The sequence below is a fragment of the Drosophila obscura genome, unplaced genomic scaffold (assembly GCF_018151105.1).
Source record: "Drosophila obscura isolate BZ-5 IFL unplaced genomic scaffold, ASM1815110v1 contig_81, whole genome shotgun sequence".
In the NCBI taxonomy this organism is placed as follows: domain Eukaryota; kingdom Metazoa; phylum Arthropoda; class Insecta; order Diptera; family Drosophilidae; genus Drosophila; species Drosophila obscura.
In genome coordinates this window covers 27,578-37,268 of record NW_024542874.1, presented here as the reverse complement: position 1 = coordinate 37,268, position 9,691 = coordinate 27,578, and the positions used below count along the sequence as shown (strand labels likewise).

Sequence of the window (9,691 nt, the reverse complement as noted above, 5' to 3'; positions counted from 1 at the left end):
AGAAATATCCATTCGATTATTCTACCAATTATGGATGTGAAAACAAACTCGACCAATGCCTGTGACAGCACGGGAATAAGATTTCGCGAACAATATTTTTGTATGGATAGTAATGGCTTTTTTAAAAACGCTGAGCTCTAACGCTAATTCAAAGAAAAATGTGGGAAGAAACAACAAAAACGAGACTCTAATTCTAAATATGAATTGGCTTTTAAACTGTCAAAGAGAGAGAGAAAAGGGAAAAGAGAAAAACCGTCCAATTGTCAGTCTGTCAGTCTATCACAGTGTGGGATATAAATTGGCGGGTCAAAATTCCATTTTATTGGCCTACCGTCATGTGTGCTGACTGTGTTTAATTCACAAGAGAGATCCAACAAAAAGAATATACAAAAACATACTAGTATTTGCGGGGCGCTCCAAGCGATAGTTAGTCAAAAGTGATCAAATTAATCGAAATGGCAAAAACTATTCCAACTATCGGGGAGGCTAAACAGAGTAGTGGCAATGTGTTAAAAAGTGTATTGGCGATATAAATAAATTACTATAGGTAGCTGGCTGCCACCTGGTCAATAAATAAGAATAAATTAACTTGCAAGGGGGGTGGGGGATTTTAAAAATTTTATCGAGGGCTGGGCAAATTGTTTTGGCTATCGATAGTTCCATGGGGAGAAGGGTCAAGAAGGTGGGGACTTTAAAATATTTACAATTGGACCATGGAAACATTTAAACAGCACAACAAACTAAAAACAAATTAAAATACAATATGATACAAATAAACTACAAGGACAAAAAGAGGATAGCAAGGAGAAGGAAAAAAGGTAAGAGATGAATAAAAGGGGGGGGATGTGCATGCCTACAATTGCATTTGTAATGGCCATTTGAAAATAAATTTCAATTGGACGACTGGCAAGAAGAAGAGTAACATTGCTTACATTCGACAATTGCAGTCTGTCCCGTACAATATGTAGGCATGGCAAGCATCCAGTAATGGCTTGTGGAAAACAATTTAAAAAGAAACACAGATACATGCAAAAATAAAAGAGAAAACAAATTACGTTTACTTACAATCAGACGAAACGGCAAGGTACGTACAATCATAAAATACATAAACACAACAGTTTTTCCTTATAATTAATCTGTTTTTCTTGTCTATTTTGTACTAACAGGAGGACGAGCAACAACAAAGCACCAGCAGGCATGAGCAGAGGCAATGCAGTAGTTGCATTGTCCCGTCAATACCGGCCAGCTCCGTCATCCTCCTGTACCACAGCCATGCTGCTGGATTATGGGCGTCTCAGTTGTGTAGTGGCATGTTGGATAGGAAACGCCGTCGTCAATGTATTAATGGCCTCCAGAAGTTAAAGAGTACAGCAGTTGTGGTCCATCGAGCGGCAATCTGGTCCGGCCGCCCGGAAGTTGGCTGTGTGTCTGAGTGTGTGTGTGTGTGCCGCATCAAGTATTCGGGAATGGCTTCAAAACTCACCCAAGCTGGCTGGCATGGCATGGCCAGGCCAATGTGAGTGAAGGCAGGCTAAAGCAGCACACAAACACAGACACAGATGCAGATGCAGCAACGAGCGACGAACTGGTCCGGCCGCCCGTGCCTTGTCATAGTTGTAGTGGCTTGTGGCGTACAAGGTGTCTGCGTATGTACATACATCATTTCGAGCGACAAACGGGTCCGGCCGCCCAAAAAGTGTACCGCATCGTGGAGTCATAATAGTCGATCAATGAATGGCAACTGTTCCGGCCACCCAAAACCGACTGTGTGGGTGTTGCGTCAGTGTGCGAATTGGTGTATAATGAATCTGCACACCCACACACACAGGTGCAGCAACGAGCGACAAAACTGGTCCGGCCGCCCGTGCCTTGTCATATTTGTAGTGGCTTGCAGTGTTGGCTGGTCGAGGCAATCATTCTGAGCGACGAACGGGTCCGGCCGCCCAAAAATTGTATGCCACAATGCATAAAAGTCAAGTAGTGGCAGTCTGCCGCTCTCAGACGAAAACTCGAGCGACCAAAAGTTGGTCCGATCGCCCGAGCAATGTCTGCAATTGTAGTGGAGAGAAGTAGTGTTCGCTATTGGTGGTGGCAATTTTGTGTGTTTTTGCTAATTTATGTTAATTGTTTTTAGTGGCTGCTTCATATTTTAATTGCTTTTTCTTTCTTCTTTCTTTTTTGTAGTGGCATCTCTAGTAGTGGACGCCCTCGTCCATTTGGCTTTGATTGGACAACGCCCTGGCTATTTGGCCGCTCCAAATTCGGCTCAGATCGGCTATAGGATCCTCATCCGTCCACCCATCTTCGTCATCGTCATCATACTCGGAAGCATTCATCTCTGAATCATCCACCTCGAGGACAGGCGCCGGCTTTTCGAGTGGCAGTGGCAGCGTCCCAGGCGCCGATGGCTTCGCCAAAGGTTCATTCGACGATGATGCCGTCGCCTCCAATGGGCTTGGAGCCGAAGTAGGAGTGGCTGCAGCTGAGTTGCCATCAATGGTGGCCACATTCCTCGATGGCCTCTTCCGCTTGCGACCAGTGGCGGCCACTTTTTTGGCCGTAGTAGTGGCTGGATTGGTCACAATTTGCGGCGGCATCCGCGAGGCAATCTCTGGACGCAACAGACTGGTAAGTAGATGCATCATTTCCGCCAGTTTGGTTTCCATAGCAGCAATCTTTCTTGCAGTCTCCTGCCCGACACAGCCGTCCTCACCATTGCCACAGGAACGCATCGCAGCGCCACCGGCAACAATGCCTTCATCATCAATCCGCCCAGCAGGCCGCCGCTGATGTTGTTGGTGCTGTTGTTGTTGTTGCTGCTGTTGCTGCGGCTGGCGACGATGACGACGCTGCTGCTCTGTTGTTGTTGTTGTTGTTGCTGCCGTGATTGTTGAATGGCTGAGGACTGGCCGCGTCATTGGAATTGGCATTTGCAGCCTGCTGTCGATCCAAAGGGAGTCGCTGTTCATGTTGGTGCTGCCGCTGCCGCTGCTGCTGCTGCTGCTGCTGCTGCCGATTTTGGCCACGGCGATGGCTCTGCCGGCGTTGATGTTGGCGTGGCTGCAGCTGTTGCTGCTCCCCGGATGACTGCTGCAAAGAAGATCGCCAGCCCTGGCTCCTCCTGCTCACCCGCATCGCCATGATGTGCGACCTGAGGCGACTCCTAGCCCCCTTGTATGCCGGACATCCCTTATAGGCGCTAATGTGGGCACCCTGGCAATTGGCGCATTTGGACGGCAGATGCCTTGGCTTTGTGCATGTGATGGTTGAGTGCGGGCCGGCACACTTCATGCAGACGAAAGCCCTCCTGCAGTAGTTGCGAGTGTGGCCTAGGGATTGGCAGCGGTGGCACTGCACGGGATTGCGCGGAGTGGCTTGGCGCTCTATTGTCACCGACCGGCCACCAAGTTCAAGGAGCGCGAGAACCGAGTAATGGCCACGCTCTGGTTTTGGCGAGATGACGGCCTCGAAGATGCCATTGCTGCTGCAAGCTGAGGCCGAAACATCAACATTGCCGCCTACGCCGCTACTGTTGTTGTTGTTGCCACTGGCACCATTCACGGGCCGAGCCCTAATAAAAACGACATTATAACCCAACTCCTGCAGCTTTTCCTTGATCCAGTGGGTAGGAGTGGCATTGGGGAGACGGTGGATCAGGAGCCTGAGGCCACGCTCCTGGCTGGGCTGGTGCGTAAAGTGGCCATCGGGTGGTGGGGGGCCGCCGCCGCTGCTGCTACTGTTATTGGCGTTGGTGTTGTTGATGTTTATGCTGTTGGTGGTGGCAGTGTGAGGATTGGCAGCGGCAATGCTGAGAGCGTGAATGGGCATGGGATTGGCAGCGATGGCAATACGTGTTGGCAGCAATATATTTGGATTTGGATTTGGATTGGCGGGGGAGAGGGGGCGTTTTGGAGGGAGCCTGACGGTGGCTGGCTAAGCAGCTGTTGTTGTTGTTGTTGTCGCTGCTGCTGCATTTGCTGCTGCAATTGCTGCTGTTGTTGTTGTTGTTGCTGCTCCTGCAATTGCAGCTGTTGTTGTTGTTGCTGGCGCCGCAATTGGCGACGCCGTCGAACCACTTTAGGTGCCGGCCCCAGATCCTCATCCTCATCACCATAGTTGGCCTCGTCGTCGTCGTCATCAACAACGACGCCACCATCGGCGCCGCCACGCCTACCAAGATCAGCAAGCAAGGTACGCTTCCTCTTCCTCACGCTTGCCCCGCCCGCACCCAATATCGAGCACGTCATCGAACTCGAACCAGGCTCGAGGTTGGACAAGCCAGCCGTACCAGCCACTGTTGTTGTGTGTGTTGGTGTGGGTGTGAGTGCATTTGCAGTTGTAATGGCTTGGGCGAGAGCACTCTCAGCAACCTTTTGGCGAGTAGTGGGGAGAGCAGAGCAGGCCAGAGCCGAAGCCGAAGGGCACTGACCGCGACCAGAGTTCAGCGCACCCACGCATGCGCTCTCCGATGATCGTCGTCTCTGCTGTCGCTGCTGCTGGCTGCGCTGCTGCTGCAGCTGCTCACGACGACGACGATGCATTTGTAGTTGCTGTTCCCTCTCCCCATCCCCATCGCTTATCTCCATACTCCCACTGGCTGCACACTTGGACACTGGTGGCAGCAGAATAACTGCATTGGCATATGTGTGTGCTGGTAATGGGGAGACAGTGGTGGGGGGCAAGTGAGGGAATGTAATAGGCGGGCTTTTTGGCATCATATCGGCCACTCTCTTTGTGCTTGGCGGGAGATTCCCAAAGATGACCTTTGGGACGCAGGGTAATGGCTGTGCTGGCTGCACTCTCGTCATCTCACGCACAAGCACCTGTGTGTGTGTTGGTTTTGCTGCCGCTGGCCCGGAAGCCGGCACCTGCTCAGGCAGAGCCATCGTCGTCGGATTCGCTGCTTTTGGTTGTGGTAGTGGGGGCGGAATAAGCGCCAAAGACGCTGCAGCTGCAGCCGATGCTGCCATGGCCTCCATCTGAGTCATCACTGGCGATGATGGCGATGCTGCCGTTGTTGTTGTTGTTGCAGTTGTAGTTGCTGCTGCTGCTGCTGCTGCAGCAGGCGTCGGCGTACATGTGGATGCCGCCGGCCTGTGGCTAGTACAAGGAGTGGCAATAACCGTGCAATCAAACTCACCGTCACTCGCAGAGGAGGAGTCTGAATCGGACGTGGTTATGGAAATGGTGGTCGACAGTTCAATTTGCCGGGCGTCCTCAACATTGGCTGCAGCGGCTGCATTTGCATTTGCGGCAGCAGTAGTGGTGGTAGTTGTAGTGGTGGTAGTGATGATGGCGTCATCAATCACTGCTGCAGCGGCCAAGTGAGTATTGGCGCCTCTCACGCTTCTTCTCCTTGTTGTAGTTGCTGTTGTCGTCATCATCATCATTTCTTCTTCGTCGTCCATTTTAGTTGCTGCTGCTGCTGCTGCTGCTGGCCTCTTGCCGGTCGTCTCTCTTGTCCTCGACATATCGTCTTGTTGGTGGATTGGCATTGGATTCGTTGAGTTGGTATTGTCTTGAGATTAGTGGCAGGTATGCGACCCACTCCCCGACCCGTTACCGATCAATTAAAGCAACGCGTTTGGTATTTTAGTTGTTGTTGTATTTTTGTATATTTTTGTATATTTTCTTTGGATCAATTTGTTTCGTATTGGCTTAGTTTTGATTTAGTTGCAGTTTTAATTACAGTTTTTTATACATTTAAGTATACAAGTGTACGTATTGGACGCATGCACTCACACAAAGACAGTGAGAGGGGAATGAGAGAAGACACACACATGCACAGAGTCACAGGCACTAAGCACACACTCGTCCAAAATGGAGAGAGAGAGAGAGAGAGCGGCGGCACAGAGTCGTTGGGTCAGAACGGCGTGGGAGACAGAGACGACGATAGAGAGAGACACGACGAGACGGCGATAATGAAAATTGGCAATGGCGGCTGCGCGTCTGTCTGTCTAGCTGTCTGATTTTTTCACTTTTTTCCTCCCTTTTTTATTTGGTTATTTGGCACTCCACACACACAATATACACATATATATATATCTGCATGTACATAAAAGCACCATGGCACTGCCTACGTTGTCTATATATTCTCGTATTCGTTTCCGGCTCTCAGTTTTTGGTTTTTGCAGGCACCATCTGTATGGTTTGATTGGTTTTGGCTGTCGGTATATATTTCACCGTTTTGGCTTGGGCAATTTGGATTTCGTTTTCAGTAACTGGGGAAACAAAAATTGAGGCAAGCACCATGTACACGCTCACACATACACACACACGCATGCCCACGATATATATATATACATATATGAGTCTGACTGTTATTTTTGCTGTATTGGGGGGAGCAGTGTGGGAAGAAAAGAAGCAAGACACAAGACACAAGACTGTCCACCGTCCACTATATCACAAGTTCATGGCGAGCCAGGCGACGACGACGACCCAGAAGCGAAATGAAATGGCGACGCGACCCGGAACTCGACTCGAAGAAAAGCCAAGCTATCAGACGTCCGAAGGCAAACGCTGCCAGAGATCAACTATATTTCGGCGATCGATCTACTCCACTCAGTCGAGCCCGACTCCAAACCAAACTGGCGCAGCATCAGCAGCAGCCGAAACTGCTCGTGAGCCGAGGGCAAAAGGGCAGCCGAAAAATAGAGAGAGAGGATGTAGGTTCACTCATACGGTCGGTCAGTGGGTCAGTCGGCGCTTAAAAGTATGCTACAATAAATGGCTATAGCATGTTCAACTGGCTGCGCCTACCTATCAGACTGATGTACCCCACTTACCCCCCAAATTGGACAGTGGACATTCTTCGTCTCCGCCTTTGTCAATAGAGCCTCTGTTCTTTTACTTTCCCTGCCTCTGGTTTTTGCCTGTGTGAAATGGCAGCAACAATTCGCATCGTATTACAATACGAATAAACAAAGTGACATGACAGCAACCAGAAGCATTTTTTTCATTTGCATTTGTGAATTTTACGCGAGAGAGAGACTACAGCCCTACTTGTTAAGAAATATCCATTCGATTATTCTACCAATTATGGATGTGAAAACAAACTCGACCAATGCCTGTGACAGCACGGGAATAAGATTTCGCGAACAATATTTTTGTATGGATAGTAATGGCTTTTTTAAAAACGCTGAGCTCTAACGCTAATTCAAAGAAAAATGTGGGAAGAAACAACAAAAACGAGACTCTAATTCTAAATATGAATTGGCTTTTAAACTGTCAAAGAGAGAGAGAAAAGGGAAAAGGGAAAAAACCGTCCAATTGTCAGTCTGTCAGTCTATCACAGTGTGTGGGATATAAATTGGCGGGTCAAAATTCCATTTTATTGGCCTACCGTCATGTGTGCTGACTGTGTTTAATTCACAAGAGAGATCCAACAAAAAGAATATACAAAAACATACTAGTATTTGCGGGGCGCTCCAAGCGATAGTTAGTCAAAAGTGATCAAATTAATCGAAATGGCAAAAACTATTCCAACTATCGGGGAGGCTAAACAGAGTAGTGGCAATGTGTTAAAAAGTGTATTGGCGATATAAATAAATTACTATAGGTAGCTGGCTGCCACCTGGTCAATAAATAAGAATAAATTAACTTGCAAGGGGGGTGGGGGATTTTAAAAATTTTATCGAGGGCTGGGCAAATTGTTTTGGCTATCGATAGTTCCATGGGGAGAAGGGTCAAGAAGGTGGGGACTTTAAAATATTTACAATTGGACCATGGAAACATTTAAACAGCACAACAAACTAAAAACAAATTAAAATACAATATGATACAAATAAACTACAAGGACAAAAAGAGGATAGCAAGGAGAAGGAAAAAAGGTAAGAGATGAATAAAAGGGGGGGGATGTGCATGCCTACAATTGCATTTGTAATGGCCATTTGAAAATAAATTTCAATTGGACGACTGGCAAGAAGAAGAGTAACATTGCTTACATTCGACAATTGCAGTCTGTCCCGTACAATATGTAGGCATGGCAAGCATCCAGTAATGGCTTGTGGAAAACAATTTAAAAAGAAACACAGATACATGCAAAAATAAAAGAGAAAACAAATTACGTTTACTTACAATCAGACGAAACGGCAAGGTACGTACAATCATAAAATACATAAACACAACAGTTTTTCCTTATAATTAATCTGTTTTTCTTGTCTATTTTGTACTAACAGGAGGACGAGCAACAACAAAGCACCAGCAGGCATGAGCAGAGGCAATGCAGTAGTTGCATTGTCCCGTCAATACCGGCCAGCTCCGTCATCCTCCTGTACCACAGCCATGCTGCTGGATTATGGGCGTCTCAGTTGTGTAGTGGCATGTTGGATAGGAAACGCCGTCGTCAATGTATTAATGGCCTCCAGAAGTTAAAGAGTACAGCATGGTTGTGGTCCATCGAGCGGCAATCTGGTCCGGCCGCCCGGAAGTTGGCTGTGTGTCTGAGTGTGTGTGTGTGCCGCATCAAGTATTCGGGAATGGCTTCAAAACTCACCCAAGCTGGCTGGCATGGCATGGCCAGGCCAATGTGAGTGAAGGCAGGCTAAAGCAGCACACAAACTCAGAAACACAGACACAGATGCAGATGCAGCAACGAGCGACAAACTGGTCCGGCCGCCCGTGCCTTGTCATAGTTGTAGTGGCTTGTGGCGTACAAGGTGTCTGCGTATGTACATACATCATTTCGAGCGACAAACGGGTCCGGCCGCCCAAAAAGTGTACCGCATCGTGGAGTCATAATAGTCGATCAATGAATGGCAACTGTTCCGGCCACCCAAAACCGACTGTGTGGGTGTTGCGTCAGTGTGCGAATTGGTGTATAATGAATCTGCACACCCACACACACAGGTGCAGCAACGAGCGACAAAACTGGTCCGGCCGCCCGTGCCTTGTCATATTTGTAGTGGCTTGCAGTGTTGGCTGGTCGAGGCAATCATTCTGAGCGACGAACGGGTCCGGCCGCCCAAAAATTGTATGCCACAATGCATAAAAGTCAAGTAGTGGCAGTCTGCCGCTGCAGCGACTCGTATTGGCCACAAATCCCATCTCTCAGACGAAAACTCGAGCGACCAAAAGTTGGTCCGATCGCCCGAGCAATGTCTGCAATTGTAGTGGAGAGAAGTAGTGTTCGCTATTGGTGGTGGCAATTTTGTGTGTTTTTGCTAATTTATGTTAATTGTTTTTAGTGGCTGCTTCATATTTTAATTGCTTTTTCTTTCTTCTTTCTTTTTTGTAGTGGCATCTCTAGTAGTGGACGCCCTCGTCCATTTGGCTTTGATTGGACAACGCCCTGGCTATTTGGCCGCTCCAAATTCGGCTCAGATCGGCTATAGGATCCTCATCCGTCCACCCATCTTCGTCATCGTCATCATACTCGGAAGCATTCATCTCTGAATCATCCACCTCGAGGACAGGCGCCGGCTTTTCGAGTGGCAGTGGCAGCGTCCCAGGCGCCGATGGCTTCGCCAAAGGTGCATTCGACGATGATGGCGTCGCCTCCAATGGGCTTGGAGCCGAAGTAGGAGTGGCTGCAGCTGAGTTGCCATCAATGGTGGCCACATTCCTCGATGGCCTCTTCCGCTTGCGACCAGTGGCGGCCACTTTTTTGGCCGTAGTAGTGGCTGGATTGGTCACAATTTGCGGCGGCATCCGCGAGGCAATCTCTGGACGCAACAGACTGGTAAGTAGATGC

General features: G+C 48.7%; 2 long non-coding RNA genes across 2 annotated transcripts; both read left to right on the top strand.

Annotated features, from left to right (window-relative positions):
- The first annotated feature begins 711 nt into the window (after positions 1-711).
- On the top strand, positions 712-1,563 carry LOC121405211. The gene is made up of 3 exons (XR_005968415.1): positions 712-818; positions 948-1,084; positions 1,167-1,563. It is a non-coding gene; the product is annotated as an uncharacterized LOC121405211 (long non-coding RNA).
- Positions 1,564-7,722: 6,159 nt separating this feature from the next.
- On the top strand, positions 7,723-8,749 carry LOC121405210. Its single transcript, XR_005968414.1, has 3 exons — positions 7,723-7,829; positions 7,959-8,095; positions 8,178-8,749. It is a non-coding gene; the product is annotated as an uncharacterized LOC121405210 (long non-coding RNA).
- The last annotated feature ends 942 nt before the right edge of the window (positions 8,750-9,691 follow it).